The 20,550-nt window shown below is 38.1% G+C and overlaps 1 pseudogene; it reads left to right on the forward strand.

The window, feature by feature from the left end:
• Positions 1-12,063, forward strand: part of LOC127450566 (ubiquitin carboxyl-terminal hydrolase 22-like) — a 29,472-nt pseudogene extending 17,409 nt beyond the window's left edge.
• Positions 12,064-20,550: the final 8,487 nt, after the last annotated feature.

Below are 20,550 nucleotides of genomic sequence, written 5' to 3' on the forward strand. Positions count from 1 at the left end.
TATTCCTTTAATGGAACAGAACATTTATGGGTAAACATTTAACGTATTAAATCCTTACGGGACACAGTTGGTCCATCACACTCATCACATTCTGTGAATGTTCCAGTATGTGTTTGCATTTGAATCATCTTCACATTGAGTGTAGTTTCAGAAAAGCGCTATATAAATGTAACGTTCATTCACATTCATATTCAATTGTCAATGTTAAAAATGATCAATTACAAATAAAAATAAATCCTGAGAAACTAAAGCTCACACGCTACCTGCTACACTTGACAGTAGCAGAGGAAAGATCAGGGAAGATCAGTGACGATTTGCGCTCGTCTACTTTTGGGTTTTCCATCAAAAACTGGATAATTGACAATGCAGCATTTTATGAAAAATCAAACACAATTTGTGTGTTTAATAGTTGTTTCCCACCATTGTGATTCCTGTGCGAGTACATTTATTTGGCAATAAATTATTACATTGTATTACATATGTCAGTACTCATTCTGGAAGAGAGACTCGAGTTAAATGACGTTTGAGAAAATGTTCTTTCATTTCCCTTGTAAAAAACTCACTTTACTGCAAACAACCACAAAACAACCTTATACAACCATATAAAGTTTTTCTCACCTATAAAAACCCATTATGAGGCATGTTTGCTTAATGTACTAAGACAGTGGCACTGGAACACCAATTAAATTTTTTTGTTGTCTTTTTTAATGACATAAAAAATAGAAAAGCTTTAAAATATATACACTACTGGCCAAAAGTTTGGAATAATGTACCGATTTTGCTGTTTCGGAAGGAAATTGGTACTTTAATTCACCAAAGTGGCATTCAACTGATCACAAAGTATAGTTAGGACATTACTGATGTAAAAAACAGCATCATCAAATCAAGACAGGCCCCATTTCCAGCAGCCATCACTTCAACACCTTATCCTTGAGTAATCATGATAAATTGCTAATTTGGTACTAGAAAAACACTTGCTATTATATCAAACACAGCTGAAAGCTATTTGGTTCATTAAATGAAGCTTAACATTGTCTGTGTTTGTTTTTGAGTTGCCACAGTATCCAATAGTCTTAAGGTCAGAAATTGCAAAAAAGAAACCGCTTTCTCTAGAAACTCATCAGTCAATCATTGTTTTGAGGAATGAAGGCTTGAAATTGCCACAAAAAAAAAAAAAAAAAAAAAAACTGAAGATTTCATACAAAGGTGTACACTACAGTTTTCAAAGACAAAGGACAACTTGATCTAACAAGGACAGAAAGCGATGTGGAAGGCCCAGATGTACAACTAAACAAGAGGATAAGTACATCATAGTCTCTAGTTTGAGAAATAGCTGCCTCACATGTCCTCAGCTGACAGCTTCATTGAACTGTACCCACTCAACACCAGTTTCATGTACAACAGTAAGAGAAGACTCAGGGGTGCAGACCTTATGGGAAGAATTTAAAAGAAAAGTCACTTTTGAAACAGAAAAAGAAAAAGAAAAGGTTAGAGACCTTGGACAACAGATAACTGGAAAAGAGTGTTATGGATCTTAACCCATTGAGCTTTTGTAGGATCAGCTAGATTGTAAGGTGCATGAGAAGTGCCCGACAAGACAGCCACATCTATGGCAAATGCTACAGGAAGTGTGGGGTGAAATGTCACCTGAGTATCTGGACAAACTGACAGCTAGAATGCCAAGGTTCTGCAAAGCTGTCATCGCTGCACGTGGAGTATTTTTTGATGAGAGCTCTTTGAAGTAGTTTAAGAAGTTCTGATTTTTTTTTTTTTTTTTCAAATTGTAATAGTAATTTGTCACATTATTAATGTCCTGACTATACATTGTGATCAGTTGAATGACACTTTGCTGAATAAAAGTACCAATTTCTTTCAATAAGAGCAAAATCTGTACATTATTAAAAATTTTGGCCACCGGTGTATATATTACACCTGCATACAGTATAGAAATACAGTATATTGTCTTTCTTCTTGGATTGCAGTTTTGCTCTTTGGCAAAGTTAGTGAGATTGAGAGAAATTTTGTTCCTGCTGGTCATTGTATTAGTACATTTAAGTCACGTTAAGCATTTTTCACATTAAGTGTAGAATGTCCCTTAATCTGGCCAGTCAATTGCAAAATAAAATGTCCCCTATTTGGCTGGATGAATGTCTGCAACCCATACAAGACATGTATTTAACCTAGTGCATTTGGTGTTTTTCCTGTCATGTAAACTTGGACAGACTAATGACGAGTAGCTCGATTACAACTGCGCTTGTAAGCTTTTAGTGTGTCTCAATCCTGAACTTCACTGCATCTGAATAATTCATCGAGTAGTGAACTGAATGCAAAGAGCCTGCTCCGAAAGTAAAAAAAAAAGCTTAATTAGTTAGTTCCAGATAGATAGACCGGCGGCGAAAAGTTTGGAATAATGTACAAATTTTGCTGTTTTGGAAGGAAATTGGTACTTTAATTCACCAAAGTCCCATTCAACTGATCACAAAGTATAGTCAGGACATTACTGATGTTAAAAACAGCACCAACACTATTTGAAAAAAGTAAATTTTGATCAAATCTAGACAGGCTCCATTTCCAGCAGCCATCACTCCAACACCTTATCCTTGAGTAACTATGCTAAATTGCTAATTTGGTACTAGAAAATCACTTGCCATTACATCAAACACATCTGAAAGCTATTTGGTTTGTTAAATGAAGGTTAACATTGTGTTTGTTTTTGAGTTGCCACAGCATGCAATAGACTGGCATGTTTTAAGGTCAATATTAGGTCATATTTTTTTAAAAGAAACAGCTTTCTCTAGAAACTCATCAGTCAATCGTTGTTTTGAGGAATGAAATTGCCAAAAAAAAAAAAAAAAAAAAACTGAAGATTTCATACAAAGGTATACACTATAGTCTTCAAAGACAAAGGACAACTGGCTCTTACAAGGACAGAAAGAGATGTGGAAGGCCAGATGTACAACTAAACAAGAGGATAAGTACATCAGAGTCTCTAGTTTGAGATATAGAAACGTCATGTCTTCAGCTGACAGCTTCATTGAATTCTACCCGCTCAACACCAGTTTCATGTACAACAATAAGAGAAGACTCAGGGGTGCAGGGCTTATGGGAAGAATTGCAAAGAAAAAGCCACTTTTGAAACAGAATAACAAAAAGAAAAGGTTAGAGTGGGCAAAGCAACACAGACATTGGACAACAGATAATTGGAAGTGTTATGGATCTTAACCCCATTGAGCTTTTGTGGGATCAGCCAGACTGTAAGGTGCGTGAGAAGTGCCCGACAAGATTTCTGTAGCCAGAAATCCCCGTAGTTTCAAACTACATACTTTGCTGAAGTCAGGTATGCATCTGTTACGATTAAGATACATATTTGAGCATTAGATGTTTTGTATTGATTATTTCTGAATTGATTAGTTATGTAATTGGCTTGATATATATTTACCTGACTAATAAATTGTTAAACTTGATTCTATTCTGACTTATTCTGAAATTCTTGGCTTTAGTAGATAACGTTAAATTCCTGTTACCGCATATCTGTGATCAGGGTTAATACAAAGGGTTAAAACGGGGTTAAAACTGGGATCTTAAGCTTTCTGATTAAACATTTGAATTTTGTTAAGTGTAAAGGCTAAAAGAAAGTGCTATTTGGATTTCCCATCCAAATAGCATTAGTCATGACCCCTGTTTAATGCTAATACTATTCTAGTCAAGTGTAATAGGAAACTATAGAACTAAACAAAACTACTATTCGGGTAATGGTATGATGGTTGGCCTTATCCAAACAGTATTAGTCATTTACCTCTGTCTAGAGCTAATATTATGTTAATTAAGTGTATACAGATCTATAGAAACTTAGCAAAACTACTAATTAGAAATAGATAAACTGCGGTAGTAAATATTATTTTTAGTATTAGTTCATTTACCTCTAGCTAAAGATCAAAATGACAAGTTTGTGACTGTTGGATCCATGTACATGGCCGGCATGAGACCATAAGCAACAGGATTACAAATGAACGAGTGCAATTTAAAAGTATAGAATTAGCTAGAATTATCAAGTATCCAAATCTAGAGAAGATCTCAATTGATGATCAATAATAACTGGAATCTCAAACAAAATTCGAGGTCTAATATAATTGGAGTCATATAAAATTACTAATGGAGTCAGATTCGGTCTTAACTAAAACTGATTTAAGACGACAAAACCACAAGTGCGGCAGAAAAGATGAACGTGCAGATACCTTCACCACTGGATTCCGCCATTGGGCCAGTGAGGTGGCATTTTTACAGTGGTGATGGCTTCCGTGATCTCCCAACCAGGCGAGAGACATCTTTTAAGCACAGCATTCGGATTTGCGTGGACAAAAGGATTGAGCTTCTCCTCCATCTACATCTGTGGTAAGTAAATTGTTCTTTGCTTTTTAGAAGTGTTGAGGGAAAGCATAAACGCACCCATATAGACACATTTTGTATAACGGGTCGGAATACCCATATTTTTAGACCGGAGACTGAAAAATCCGGTGTGGCTTAAGAATTATTAGACAAAACCACGTGTATCAGGAAAGTGGTAGCGGCAGTATACGAGGAACGAAATCTCTTGCTCTGCAAATTAATGATCTCTTTGTTTGCCCAAGCGACAAGAGATCAAACTTAAATTGGAGATAACATCATCCAAAATTTTATTCTGGTATTCAAGGGAGGATTGCAACTGGAACTTTAATTCTAAAATCAGTGAACACCAACGCTATTGTTTATTTACATTGCTGCAACAAACTTGCAACATTTCAAAAGAATGAGCGAACGGTAACAACTGTAAACAACTGAAAAGTAGCGATTGAGAAATAAAACATTGCAAGTCGATGTGTTTGCATATGAAAAGCAAGGCTGGGCAAAACAGAGTGATATGTAAAATAGTAACAAAAGAAATGTCAATAGTTTATAAATCAGTAAAGAGTACTGTAACAACCTATTTTTAAATTTGCAACTGTGTTATACACTGTTGTTATAGAACACACTTGATGATAGTTGTTTGTGACACTGCATGTACCCATAGGCTAATGCAGTTTATTTCTGAAAACACTTGACTGTTTCTGCTGTAAGTGTTACAAGAAACACCTAGGTTGAGGTTGTAGATGCTTCGGGCATTCTAGACTTTTCATCTTGTGTAAATTTGAAATAATTGTAATCATGTTTCTCTTGAAATTATTCATCAGTTTCAAGCTCTATGTGCAACTATGACAGATATGTTTGTCTCTGTGGCACACTGTGCTATTTACCATATAGCTGCAGTTAAACCATACAGAGTACAAAATTCCAACATATTCCAAAATACCAGTAATTTTACACAATTACGAAACTCAGTAGTTTTACACAATTAGCATTAACCTTCAGTAACTTTAACAAGACTGAAGAACTTGATTAGGCCTTTAAAATTCAAGAACACTCTTTGCGGGGGTGTCCACGGACGCCATGCGAGAAGCAGACATGTGAGATATGAGCTCTGCGAACTTTGCTCGTTTTTTGATTATTTTCATGTTATAATCTGGTGAGATTCGATACACCCAGATACATATTTGCTCTTTGAGGTAAACATGGTAAAGAAGTCAAAATCCTCAGACTCTGGAGACATTAAAAGACACTTACATGTTCAAGCTGAGGCCTCTGACGGGCCTGCGGACCAGGGACTCGATTTGGGAAGCACGTCAGTAGATGAAGTTCAGCGTCAATTGTCCAACATCTCGGTGATGCTGACGAAGGTTGTTGCTGACTTGGAAGATCTCGCTGTAATACGTCAATCGATTACGGCTGTGGAAACAAAATTCTCTGAATTGGTTGCAAGAGTGACAGAAGTTGAAAAACAAATTATCTTGAGTTAACGATTAATGATTATCTTGAGTCATCGGAAAAGGAATTATCTGCTAATCCGCCCGCGTCCAAAACAGATTTGGAATTAATTTAGGAAAAACTGGAATATTTTGAAAATATGAGCTGAAGGAATAACATACGAATTGTTGGAGTTCCTGAGCATGAAGAGGGCAGAGATATGGTGGAATTCCTGGACGAGCTTTTCCCGAGTCTGCTCAACATAACAGGCCATAAGCTGGAAATCGAGCAAGCTCACAGAGTCCCGGCTCGCAGAACTGCTGAGGGAGACAGGCCCCAATCGATTCTGGCCAAATTTCTGAAATCATCCGATAAAGCTCTCGTGTTGTGCCAGGCGAGGAGCAAAGAAAAGCTTTCTTGGAGGAATCGCAATGTTTTCTTGTTCCCGGACTTCGACAAGAGAGAAACGCGATTGGTTCAAGGAATGTAAGAAACTCTTACACCAACAGAAGATCACTTTTGCACTGATGTGCCCGGCCAAACTGAGAATAGAAACGAAGAATGGTCGCAAAATATTTACATGTCCAAAATAGGCACTCTCCTTCATAAATACATTGGAGTAAGCCATTTGATATTTCTTATATTAGTGGACTGACTCACGGTTCAGGAACTCTTATTATCTGAGGAAGCTGGGTGCCATTTTTTTTTCTTTTTGCGCTGGCTCCACCTAGCGGCTGGAGTTTGTTTTGTGGCATGACTCCAAGAAACTTTTGCATTGACGGAAGATCGTTTTTTACAATGAAGTTCCCAGCCAGATCGAGAATTGACACTATGGAGGACCGCAAAATATCTACATGCTCACATAAAGGACGTCTTTTATAAAGTTGACGGGCTGAGTAAGTTATGGTGTATTTTTATTTATTTTTATTTTTTATTTTTGTGCGGCCTCCGAGTTAGTTTGGCTCTTGATCATCCGAGGAACCGGGATGCCAGTTTTGTTTTTCGTGCTGGCTCAGCCTAGCGGCTGGAGCTTGTTCTGTTAAATAACACTCCTTTGGAACAGCTGTGGATAAATCTGTTCGTTCTTCGTGCTTATTCCTCCTGCGGGCTGGAGTTTGTTTTGTTGAGTATTTTTATGGGACATTGGAATGATTATGTCATCCACTGAACTCATAACTGCTGGCTCACTGAACAAATGTTTGTCTGTCCGAGGAAACTGAACGGCTTTATATCAGCTGGAGTTTGTTTTGCGGAGGATCACACCTTCAAGACGGTTCTGTGAATGAGTCTACATGTTTTTTCTGTTATTCTTCCTGTTGGCTGGGGTCTGTCTGGTGACTTGAGCAATCCAATGGCAAAATTGTTGCGGGGGCTCTCGTAGGCGTACATGGACTCTGAGTTTTAAGGGATTGACACCGGTTGGCGCTGTCGTGCGTGGGGTTAATGCGCACGTTTTTCTTTTTTCTGTATGTTTTGTTCGGGGGAAAGTTCAGGGTTTGATTGTTGCATTAATGGGGAATGTGGTCTGTGTAATCTTGTTTTTGACACACAATTTATTTATTTTTATTATATCAATATGTCAAATGTTAATATGAATAAGTTGTCTCTGTCCACATGGAATGTGAATGGGTTGGAGCACCCTATAAAAAGAAGGAAGGTTATTATTTCTTAAAACGTAAGAAATATGATATTGTGTTTCTTCAAGAAACACATCTTTCCCCGCAGGAAGCTGAAAAATTTGGTAAGATATGGGGTGGACATGTTTTCGTCAGTGCTGGCTCAAGTAAGAGCAGGGGAGTCATTTCATTAATAAGTAAACATCTACAATTCAAATTTCTCAAACAGATTAAAGATAAATTAGGAAGAGTCATTATTGTTTTAGCAGAAATTCAGGGGCAAAGGTTGATTTTGGCTAATATTTATCCACCTAATGTTGATGATCAGGGCTTTTTTATGGATCTTGAAGGGATGCTGCAAGCCGCTGGCACCCCTCATGATATAATATTGGGAGGAGACTATTGAACCCATCTGGTAGAGACTATACATTTTTTTCATCAGTCCATAAGATTTATTTTGGAATAGATTTTTTTTTATAACCAAATCCCTCATTTCATCTGTTGTTGACTGCTCAATTGGAAACATCTTAGTCTTGGATCATGCCCTGGTGAGTTTGGAGATGTTGCCACATACGGAGAAAAATAAATCATATAATTGGCGCTTTAATGTATCCCTTTTGCAAAATCCTGATTTCCAACAAATGTTAAAGACCGAAATCAATGTTTATATGGAGACCAACTGGTCCTCAGTATCCTCTGTGGGCATGGCTTGGGAGGCATTTAAGGCGGTTTTTAGGGGTCGGATCATACAGTATGCCTCATTCACCAAAAAATCCAAAGCACGAGAACTCGTGGAGTTGGAAGGGAATATTAAAAGTGCAGAGGCAGAGCTGAAGCGCAGAATGTCGTCTGATGGCCTCAGAGAATTGACTCGATTGAAATACAGATATAATGCTATTTTGTCACGGAAAGTGGAGTTTTGGTTATTCAGGGCAAGACAGTCATATCTTGAGTTGGGGAACAAAGCAGGGAAGCTTTTGGCTAGATATATAAAGCAGAGAGAGTCTTTTTCTACCATTCCCTCAGTGAAATCTGCTGGTGGTGAAATTTTTAATAATGCTTTTAAAGAGTTCTATCTTGATCTTTATAGTTCTACATCTTCGTCTACTGATAAAGATATTAGAAACTTTGTGGAACCATTAGAACTTCCTAAACTGACAACTGAGCAAAGAAATTGTCTTGATTCTGAGATAACCTTGGAGGAACTTGACGAGGTAATTAAGGCCTTACCTACAGGCAAAGCTCTGGAGCCAGATGGTTTTGCTGCTGAATATTTTAGATCTAATGCTACAGAACTGGCTCAACTTTTGTTAGAAGTTTATACAGAATCATTAAAGAACGGAAAGCTTCCTCCAACTATGACACAAGCCCGGATCAGTCTGATTCTTAAAAAGGACAAAGATCCAAGTGTGTGTAAAAGTTACCGTCCAATTTCCCTGATCCAGCTAGATGTAAAAATTTTGTCCAAAATTTTGGCTAATCATTTAAGTAAGGTTATGACATCTCTTATACATATAGATCAGGTTGGGTTTATTCAGGGCTGCAGCTCTTCTGATAACATCAGGCGTTTCATTAATATCATGTGGTCAGTAGCAAATGATCAGTCTCTGGTCGCTGCCATTTCACTTGACGCTGAAAAGGCATTTGATATGGTAGAATGGGATTCACTTTTTAAGATTTTAGAAATGTATGGGTTCAGGAGTACATTCATTGGATGGATTAAGTTACTTTATAGACACCCTGTAGCAGCAGTACAAACATGGATTCATTTCAGATTATTTTACTCTGGATAGGGGCACTCGGCAGGGTTGCCCTCTTTCCCCATTATTGTTCTGTCTTGCCCTGGAACCATTTGCAGCCGCGATAAGAAAGGAGGATGATTTTCCATGGGTGGTGGCGGGAAGTGTGGCACATAAGCTTCTGCTTTACGCAGATGATATTTTATAATTCGTCTCCGACCCCACTAGATCTATGCCTTGCCTCCACAAAATTATTCATTCCTTTTCCAAGTTCTCTGGATACAAAGTCAACTGGTCTAAATCCGAAGCTTTAGCTCTGACTGCGTACTGTCCAGTAACGGCCTTTCAGCCGGGCGCCTTTCAGTGGCCCAAACAGGGCATTAAGTATTTGGGTATTTTATTCCCAGCAAATTTGTCTGATTTAGTTAGTTAATTTTGACCCTTCAATGAAAAAGTTTTCGAGTGATGTGGACAGATGGGCTTCATTACATTTATCGATGATTGGGAAGAATAATGTTATTAAAATGAACTGTATTCCAAAATTCAATTACCTGCTACAGTCACTCCCTATAGATGTCTCCCTCTCTTATTTTAAGCAATTTGATAGAAATGCAAAGTCCTTTATTTGGAATGGTAAACGTCCCAGACTACACTCCAATAAATTACATAGGCCGATTGACAAAGGTGGGTTAGGATTACCCAAGATTTTTTTTTTATTATTATGCGCTCGGTCTCAGGCATTTGGCTCATTGGTCGCTTACACCTGAGAGAGCCCCTCCCTGGTTTTATATTGATCAGGAAGTCCTTGCCCCTATTTCACCATTGCAAAGTCTTTCTATTAAACTAACCGGAGCAGTTAAGTCACACCCCGTTATTTCACATTTGCATATGATATGGACAAGAGTGGCCAGAGTATTTAATTCGGACATTTATTTAAATGTTGCATCAAGCATATGGCTGAACCCAAAATTATGTATCAATAAGTCCCCTTTCTGGATTGTGAGAAGGGTTGTTACACTCGGAAACCTGTATGAGAGTGGAGTGTTGAGATCTTTTGAGAATCTGGGTCATCGTTTTGGGATTCACAGATCTCAGTTTTATAGGTATTTACAGCTGCGCCACATGCTCTGTACTATTTTTGGAAGAAGCACACACCCCCCTAAAGTGGCAGATGCTTTGGGAGAGGTGATTACTGCTTTTGGAAAAGGTCATGAGGCATCAGTGTATTACTCCCTGCTGGTTTCAAATTCAAGATTTGAATTTGGTATTGGAGGAAGAAGTGTGGACTAGGATTCTAAAAAATGTCAAGTCTGCATCTAGAGATGCAAGGGTTTGCCTTATGTTTGTATTTTGTATTTGTTTTTGTGTGTCTATAATTATGTGGGACCACTGGGATGTTCTTATGGGTAGGGTTGGGGATTTGGGGGGGGGGGGGGGTTGTAGTAATTGAGGGGGTTAAGTATTGATTCTGTTTGTATATGTTCTTGCTTTTATGTGTTAATATAAGAATCAATAAAAAAAATTTAATATAAAAAAGAACACTCTTTGCACCTCGCATCACCTCTGACTCTGCCCAGCCCCCCGAAACCTTTTCATATTCAAATAAATTTGCATGAGAATACACCTAGTGACATCTTAAATCAAGAAAATTAGAAAATTGCATTAAATTCCATATTGTAATCGCAAAAGCTCTGCAGCTTGAGCAGAAATTTGACCCATAAATGTATGCGCCTGAGAAGCACCAATTCAAATTAAATCTGATCAGGGGAACCATTCTATTGTGTAGACAATGAAAGATGTGTGTGTGAAATGCTAAACATCAGGCAGAAATTTCACAACCCTGACAGACCACAGAGATAATAGATGATCAAACATGTGAATAGCACCCTTAAAAAATGCTAAGCAGACGACACATCACCAAAAGAGGTGAACTGATTGTTTGACCACAGAGCTGACTGTGTTGAGAACAACTAAAAAATAAAGCTAGGGGCATCAGCCCGTTTGAGCTAATGAGTGAAAGGGTGATTAAGATACCCATGAATTCAGAAAGTTCCCCAACAGAACTGGGGCCTGTAGTGCTCACAACAGCAGACTGTGCAGGCTCAACTGCAAGAACAGCTTAAGGTGCTACACACTTCAAACTACACTAAAATATCAGCAGTAATTCAGATCTGACCAAGGATGCTCAGTCTAATTTGATCTCTGAAACTAAATTTGCATTAGACAATGCAAATTTGTATTTGCAATAAAAATTATTTTGCATTAGACAATGTAAAATAAAATAAAATAAAATAAAATAAAAAAACAAAATATATAAAAAAATAAAAAAAAAAATAAATAAAAAAACAGGGGCAGTGGTGGCTTAGCAGTTAAGGCTCTGGGTTACTGATCAGAAGGGTGGGGGTTCAAGCCCCAGCACTGCCAAGATGCCACTGTTGGGCCCTTGAGCAAGGCCCTTGACCCTATCTGCTCCAGGGGCGCCATATCATGGCTGACCCTGCACTCTGACCCCAGCTTAGCTGGGATATGTGAAAAAAAAGAATTTCACTGTATATGTGCAAATGTATAATGTGTGATAAATAAAATTATATAAAAAAATTATAATTATAATGGTACATGTTTTTGTAAAGCAAAATGCATCTTCCCCCTGATGGCACAAACCAAACAGTATGAGACTAAAGCTGTCTGTAACAGTTTGACTGTGACCATCAGAGGAAAATAAAGTACCACATGTCTGAATGCAAATTATTTAAAGGTTCAACATTAACTGTTTTCTCTCTGTGGTTGTTCCCATTTCAGGTTGCAATCTCATGAAGGACAGATGCCAAAAGGTTTCTGATCCCCTGCCTCAAGCCAGGACAACGGCTTGGCCATGCGTGAGATGGGTGTGAAGACAATCTAAAGGGGCCTTTCACACCTCAGCACTACACTACCAAAAATAGATATATGGCCTCCCGGTTTAGCACTGGAACCAAATTATGCAACACCAATTGTTCTAGAACAGGTTCCACCCATCTCCCAGACATGAACATACAGAGCATACACTTTCATCACTACACTCTCATGACATCTTGACAAGGTAGCAAAACTAGCCAGTCTCAACCACTACACATCATGGAACTAAATAATGGCCTAGATTCCGAAAGTACTAATCCACTGAAGATCTGACCTGAACCTGTTTCCATAAAACAGTCATAATTATGGCACACATGACGTGCACTATTTACAACTTTCTGACAACTTATTTGAAACACTGTAATGTACATGGGACATGTACATGGCTACAGTCACACATCGATGATTTAATTACTAATTGCAAGCAAACTTCCCACCCAAATTTCACAATTTCCACCTACATATAAATCAAACCAATTGATTGTTGTTGGCATGGTTGCAAACCAGAGGGCCCCTGGCTTTCAACATATTGCTAATAACAATGCAAATATAATAAGAAGTGGACGATATGAGGACACTTCTATCGATCCACTACACACTTTGAAAATAGACACATATCATCGATTGTGACTTAGCCAGCAAATCACACGCATTGGATAATTTTTAATTAGCACTGTGATTATTATATACGTATGTCTATAACTGTGATTCTGCAGTCATATAATTATTATTATTACTATATGCTTAATGATGCATACCACTGGTGAAAATACTAGTTATACTGACTTTGTGCTGTTTCCTTTCATTTATTCAGACCAAGTATATCTAAATTCCACTACCACACATCACATTGGAAGTGAAAAATCAGATAAATCAATTAGACCCCTTTGCATTTTCAAAGACACACTTGAGACCTGGAGTACCACTCGCACTTGTTGACATGCATCCATTATTTGTTTTTTCATCATGCACTGCTGTATTACACAACCTTTTCTCATATCATTATAACATTAAGTTCTTCAGAGTAGTTACATACACCTTTTGAGACTAGGTGTTCTGCAAATGCATACAAAGCTCTCTGAACAGCTGCCCACACTGGAAAGACTAATAGTGACCACACAGAAACTATTATGATTTTCCCGCTTGGCCAGAGAGTGGACTGTTAGGCGGAGTGCCAAGGTGTTTGTATTCAAAGGACAAAACTCCCCAGGGAGGCAATGAGCAAAAGTATAAACTCTGAGAAAATCAATATATGAACTTTCTCACAATTAGCATCTCTTCCTGAGGCACCACACCCCACTGTGTGAAGATTGCAAATTCACTCATCATTGTTGCTCTTCTGCCTGGTGTTTAACAGATTAAAGATAAATTAGGAAGAGTCATTATTGTTTTAGAAGAAATTCAGGGGCAAAGGTTGATTCTGACTAATATTTACGCACCTAACGCTGATGATAAGGGCTTTTTTATAGATCTTGAAGGGAAGTTGCAAGCAGCTGGCACCCCTCTTGATACAATATTGGGAGGAGACTTTAATCTCTTGATGGACTCAGTCCTTGATCATAGTGAAGCAAAAGTGTGCAAGCCCCCTAGAGCAACACTGACGCTTCACAGGATGTGTTAAAATCTTGGCCTTACAGATATTTTTGAACTATGAGACTTTTTTGACCTGGTAGGGACTATACATTTTTTTCATCAGTCCATAAGATTTATTCATTTCATCTGTTGTTGATTGCTCAATTGGCAACATCTTAGTCTCAGATCATGCCCTGGTGAGTTTAGAGGTGTTGCCACATATAGAGAAAAATAAATAATATAGTTGGCACTTTAATGAATCCCTTTTGCAAAATCCTGAACAAATGTTAAAGGCTGAAATTAATGTTTATATGGAGACCAACTGGTCCTCAGTATCCTCTGTGGGCGTGGCTTGGGAGACACTTAAGGCGGATATGATAGAATGGGATTATCATTTTAAGATTTTGGAAATATACGGGTTCGGGAAAACTTTTTTATTGGATGGATTAAGTTACTTATGGACGGTACAAACAAATGGAGTAATTTCAGATTATTTTACTCTGGATAGGGGCACCCGGCAGGGTTGCCCTCTTTCCCCCTTATTCTTCTGTCTGGCCCTGGAACCATTAGCAGCTGTGATAAGAAAGGAGGATGATTTTACAGGGGTGGTGGCAAGGTATTTTATTTATTTTTGTATTTTATTATTTGTCTCCGACCCTACTAGATCTATGCCTTACCTCCACAGAATTATTCATTCCTTTTCTAAGTTCTCAGGATACAGAGTCAATTGGTCTAAATCCGAAGCTTTGGCTCTGACAGCGTACTGCCCAGTAATGGCTTTCCAGTGGATTAGGAAGGTTAATGTTATTATTTCATAATAACATTATTTCAAGCAATTTGATAGCATAGCGAAGTCCTTCATTTGGAATAGTAAACGTCCTAGATTACATTTTAATAAGTTACATAAACCAAAGGTGGGCTAGGCCTACCCAAGTTTTTGTTTTATTATTATACATTCGGTCTCTGGCATTTGGCTCATTGGTCGCTTCCACCTGAGAAAGCCCCTCCCTGGTTTTGTATTGAACATGAAGTTTTTACCCTTATTTCGGTATTGCAAAGCCTTTCTATCTAACTTACCGGAGAGGATAAGTTTCACCCCGTTATCTCGCATTTGCTTTCGGTATGGACAAAAGTGTCCAGAGTGTTTAATTCAGACATTTATTTAAATGTTGCCTCAAATATATGGCTGAACCCTAGATTAAGTATTAATAAGTACCCTTTCTGCTGGTCAGACTGGATTGTGAGGGGGGTTACAACACTCAGACCTATATGAGAGTGGAGTGTTGAGATCTTTTGAAAATTTGGTTCAACATTTTGGGATTCCCAGATCTCAATTCTATAGGTATTTACAGCTGTGTCACCTGCTTTGTACTATTTTTGGGAGTAGCATACACCCCCCTAAGGTGGCAGATACTCTGGGAGAGGTGATTACTGCTTTTGAAAAAGGTCATGAGGTATCAGTGTATTACTCCCTGCTGATTCAGAGTCTGGGGGATGGAACTTCAATTTCTCTTAAGAGATTACGGGAGAAAGATTTAAACTTGGTATTGATGGGCGTCAGGGTGGGGTTGGTGATTGGGGAGGGGTAATAGTGGGGTTAAATGTTGACTCAATGTACATATGTTGTGTTTTTTCTTTGTTATATGTTTATGAGTCAATAAAAAATGTTAATGAAATTTTTTTTTTTGCCATTTTTGAATGGAAGTCAGTAGGGTTTTGTTGCTAGGGTGCTCTGAATGGTGGTTTGGGCATGGTTATGTAGTTTCTAGGGTGATACTTATAGGCTGCTTGCAAGCCTGAGTCAAAAGAATCAAACCCCGTGTCTCTATGATGTTCTTGTGCAAAGATATGGGTTTTTCTGAATGGTTGGTAGAGTGACCTCATCTCACTATTACTATTACTAGGCTGTTGCCAGGGTGATACATTAACAGCTTCATGATAGCCTGAGTCATATGAGCCCAACCCCATGTCTCTATGAGGTCTCTACCTCATTTGTGTGTCTACACCAAACGGTGCAGGATGAGTTAGGTGCCAAAGTTTTGTACGGAAGAAGAACTAGATGGTACATTTTCTGATGAAAATGTGAGTGGTGCTTGCTGTGGCAAAACTTGATGCCACAATGTCCTACCAATTGCCCCAAGTTGAAAGAGGTCACCCCATTGCTGTAAGATGTTCTGGTGCAGAAATATTGGCATTGTTCCACGATTGCTAGGATACTTTCTATCTCAAATAAATTTAGCCCACCTGCATGTCTCTACGACATTCTGGTGGAGAGATATGAGTGTTGAAATTTGGTTGCTAGAATGACCCTATCTGGTTGCTAGGCAGTTACCAGGGTGATACTAAAAGGCTTCTTGCTAGCTTGAGTCAAATGAGACAACCTAGAAGTATACAATGTTCTGGTGCAGAGATATGTTTTTTGATACTCGGTTGCTAGGGTGACCCCATCTGAGGCAGTCACCAGGGTGATACTCAAAAGGCTCCTTGCTAGCCTGAGTCAAAGGAGCCAACCCGGAAGTCTCTACGATGCTCTGGTGCAGAGATATGTGGTTTGATACTTGGTTGCTAGGGTAATCCCATCTGGTTGCTAGGCAGTTACCAGGGTTATACTTACAAGGCTGCTTGCTGTCCTGAATCAAACAAGCCAACACTGAAGTCTGTATGACATTTTGATCTGAAGATATCGCTCTGAGCCATTCTGAATGAAAATGTGGTTTGGTTGTTAGGGTGCGTCTAAGTCATTTCCAAGTGGACACATGAAGACTGATTGCTCACCCAAGTAAAACAAGCAAACTCTCATGTCTCTAGGAAATTCTGACCCAAAGATATCCCTCTCAGCCATTTTGAATGGATGTCAATGGGCCTGGTTGCTAGAGTGCTCTAAATGGTTGCTAGGGCGTGGCTAGCCAGTAACCAGAGTGATTCTTATTGGCTGCTTAATAACCTGACTCAAAAGAGCCAATCTCCAAATCTCTGTGACATTCTGTTCTGAAGATATCCCTTTCAGCCATTTTGAATGTAAGTCTACGAGGGTGGTTGCTAGGGTGCCGTAAATGGTTGTGGTGCACCGTACCCCCCATCCCTTAGAAAAGTCATAGCACAGGTGTCCTCAATAGGTTGGTCGTTTTGACACCTCAGTCTATGACAAATGATGTGGGACGAGTTAAGTGCCGAAAAAGTGTACGGAAGAATGAGTACGTGAGATTATATACACTACCGTTCAAAAGTTTAGGGTCACTTACTCATTCTTTAATTTTTTTTTTTTTTTTTTACATTTTAGAATAATAAAGTCATCACAACTATGGAATAATAGAAATGGAAATATGGGAATTATGTTGTGACTAAAAAAATCCAAAATATATCAAAACTATGTTCAAAGTGGCTACACTTTGCCTAGATTGTGCAGAAATGTACTCTTGGCATTTTCTTAACCAACTTCTTGAGGTATCACCCTGGGATGCTTTTTAAACAGTTTTGAAGGAGTTCCCATCTATATGCTGGGCACTTAGTGGCTGCTTTTCTTAATTATTCAGTCCAAGTCATCCATTTAAAAAAAAAAAAAATTTAAATACAATTTTTGTTTTGTATGTTGGCACAATTATATTTTTGTCTACAAAACTAATATCAAACATTTAAGCATACGCCTTCAGATCAAAAGGTTTGTAAGATCATGAGAAACATTTCAGGCAAGTGACCCCAAACTTTTGAATGGTAGCGTATATATTATATATAATATATATTATGGCTCTTTCAAGCCAACCTAATTCATTAAGACTGAAATCGCGATGGTACATTTGCTCAGTACATTTTCCTGCTTTTTTGTGCTTGGCCAATAACATGCCTTATCACAGACAGTGAGCATAAACATCATTGATACGGTGGTTAAATTAATGTCTTCTAAAGCTATACAATTGCTTTTGGTGCAAAAAAAGATAAATATTTAAGTACTTTTTAACTATAAACCATCACTTCCGGTCAGCAGTCGTATACTGTACACTTCAAGAGAGCGGTCTCTAGTGTGACGTATTCGAGTTGCCATGATACAGTCGTAATCTCTTGTTTTTGTCTCGGTTGAGACATCCAGGATAAGCACACAAACACATCATTGTGAGTAAAAAAAACAGTTAAATACAGATCTAAACCAAAACCAATGACGCTTCTGTACAGCATTCCTCCTACTCACTTGTAAACAGCGCTGCTCTTCCGGCTGTGATGCACGTGCATCAGTTCTCGCGTGTTTCAAATGCCAATGTGATTACGTCACACAGGCTTACCACTGCAAACCAGAAGCATGTTTAGAGTTAAAAAGTACTTAAATATTGATATTTTTCGATATTTAAGTAAAGGTTTTAGAAGACATTAATTTAACAGCTGGTGTTGTATGGATGACGTTTATGCTGACTGTATGTGATTTTTGGAGCTTCAAAAGAGAAATCTCCATTCACTGCATTTTAAGGACATAACTGAGCCAAGATATTTTTCTATGTTCTGCTGAAGAAAGAAAGTTATACACACCTGGCATATCATGAGAGTGAGTAAATAACGAGAAAATTTTTATTTTTGGGATAACTGCCCCTTTAACATCCAAAGCAAGCATCTTTGTGCCATCATGAGCTTTGCTGTAACACAGATGTTATTTAAAAGTTGACCGAAAAGGTAAATCCAGCCTCTGACTTTAGCAGTTCCAGGCTCAAGATGAGCAGTTTTAAGTTTTTGAAGCATTTTCTTCCAGGTAAATGGACATAATGGGCCCAGAATGTCAGTGTAAATGGGGCATCTGTGATTGAAAATGTCACCCATATAGCATGCCCGTATGATCTCAATGTCTCGTCTGATTATGAATCTCTATCTCTCTCTCTCAACAGGCATCTGCTGTTTTATCACAAGCAGTTTCTTGAATATGAGTAGTCTTATACACAGCTGATGATGCACAGAGCAACTACAGCACAAGACAAACAACAAACATTTACCTGAAACTGCCCAACATCACTTCCTGATGAACACAAAAAAACTCTTCATACTTGAAACCGAACCACAGAGATAGATGGACAATTCATATCCATGAACTGCATTCTTTCTCTTGTGTTTTATTTTGTATTTCTTCATGGTGCTCTCCTTTCTGATCTAACCAAGCATTATGAGATGAACGCAGTCTGTCTTTCATATGCACATGCAATAAAATGCAAAAAAAAAAAAAAGGTAATTATTATGAATTTTGCAATCTTTATTTTCAAGACTTCCCTGAGTCTTTTTATTTGTGGCTGTAATATTGACATACTGTAATGAACGTAGTGCTTGATATTGACAGTCAGTGCTGCCATGAACATGACGCAGGCTGGACACGATATTTGTTTTATTTGTTTGGGGTCAAGGGCGAGAGTGTATTCTAAAGCACATTAAGATTTGATCTATAACATCATAACAACAACAGTGAAAATTATTTAATCTGGTGATGTCAGACCAGTACAGTCTAACAGTTCTCAGTGAATGCATCTGGTTTTTGCTCATCTACTGTTTCATAAAGAACACTGAGGATTCAGACATCCCACTCATTTGACATACAATTTGGCATTGAATGTAGTAGGGAAGTCAGCATATTAGGACGCAGGGCAAGTCTTCTTAATTCATACGATAGCTTTGTGGGCGTGGGAGAGACCAAAGTTTTGTTTGTTATTAACTGAATTCTTCCACTGAAGCTCGATTAAATTGTTAAAGTTCAAACATGGTATGTGTATCGTGTTACATGCCAGAACCAATACCATTTGATGCATCATTTTTGCAACTGGACACTAAGCTAAATACTAGCCTCTGTGGAGGTAGAGATTTTCAGTGAATGACGTTCATTTATGTCTATCCTTATACAGTTGAAGTCAGAAGTTTACATACACTTAGGTTGAAGTAATTAAAACTAATCTTTTAACCACTCCACAGATTTAATATTAGCAAACTATAGTTTTGGCAATTCATTTAGGACATCTACTTTGTGCATGACACAAGTCATTTTCCAACAATTGTTTACAGACAGTTTGTTTCACTTTTAATTGACTATATCACAATTCCAGTGGCTCATTAGTTTACATACAATAAGTTAACTTTGCCTTAAAGCAGCTTGGAAAATTCCATAAAATTATGTCAAGCCTTTAGACAATTAGCTTCTGATAGGAGGTGTACTGAATTGGAGGTGTCCCTGTGGATGTATTTTAAGGCTACCTTCAGACTCAGTGCCTCATTGCTTGACATCATGGGAAGATCAAAAGAAATCAGAAAAAAATGTGTGGACCTCCACAAGTCTAGTTCATCCTTGGAACCAATTTCCAAATGCCTAAAACTACCACGTTCATCTGTACAAACAATAGTACGCAAGTATAAACACCATGGGACCACGCAGCCATCATACTGCTCAGGAAGGAGACACATTCTGTCTCCTAGAGATGAACATATTTTGGTGCGAAAAGTGCAAATCAATCCCAGAACAACAGCAAAGGACCTGTGAAGATGCTGGAGGAAACAGGTAGACAAGTATCTATATCCACAGTAAAACAAGTCCTATTTTGACATACATAACCTGAAAGGCTACCCTTCCACAAGTTTGACCCAAGTTAAACAATTTAAAGGCAATGCTACCAAATACTAACAAAGTGTATGTAAGCTTCTGACCCACTGGGAATGTGATGAAAGAAATAAAAGCTGAAATAAATAATTCTCTCTACTATTATTCTGACATTTCACATTCTTAAAATAAAGTAGTGATCCTAACTGACCTAAGACAGGGATTGTTTTCTACGATTCAATCTCAGGAATCTAGAGTTTAAATGTATTTGGCTAAGGTGTACGTAAACTTCTGACTTCAACTGTACAAAGCTATGTATGACTATGAAGACTTGAAATAAAGTACATGAGTCAGACTTTTA

The sequence above is a fragment of the Myxocyprinus asiaticus genome, chromosome 13 (assembly GCF_019703515.2).
Source record: "Myxocyprinus asiaticus isolate MX2 ecotype Aquarium Trade chromosome 13, UBuf_Myxa_2, whole genome shotgun sequence".
Classification (NCBI taxonomy): Eukaryota; Metazoa; Chordata; class Actinopteri; order Cypriniformes; family Catostomidae; genus Myxocyprinus; species Myxocyprinus asiaticus.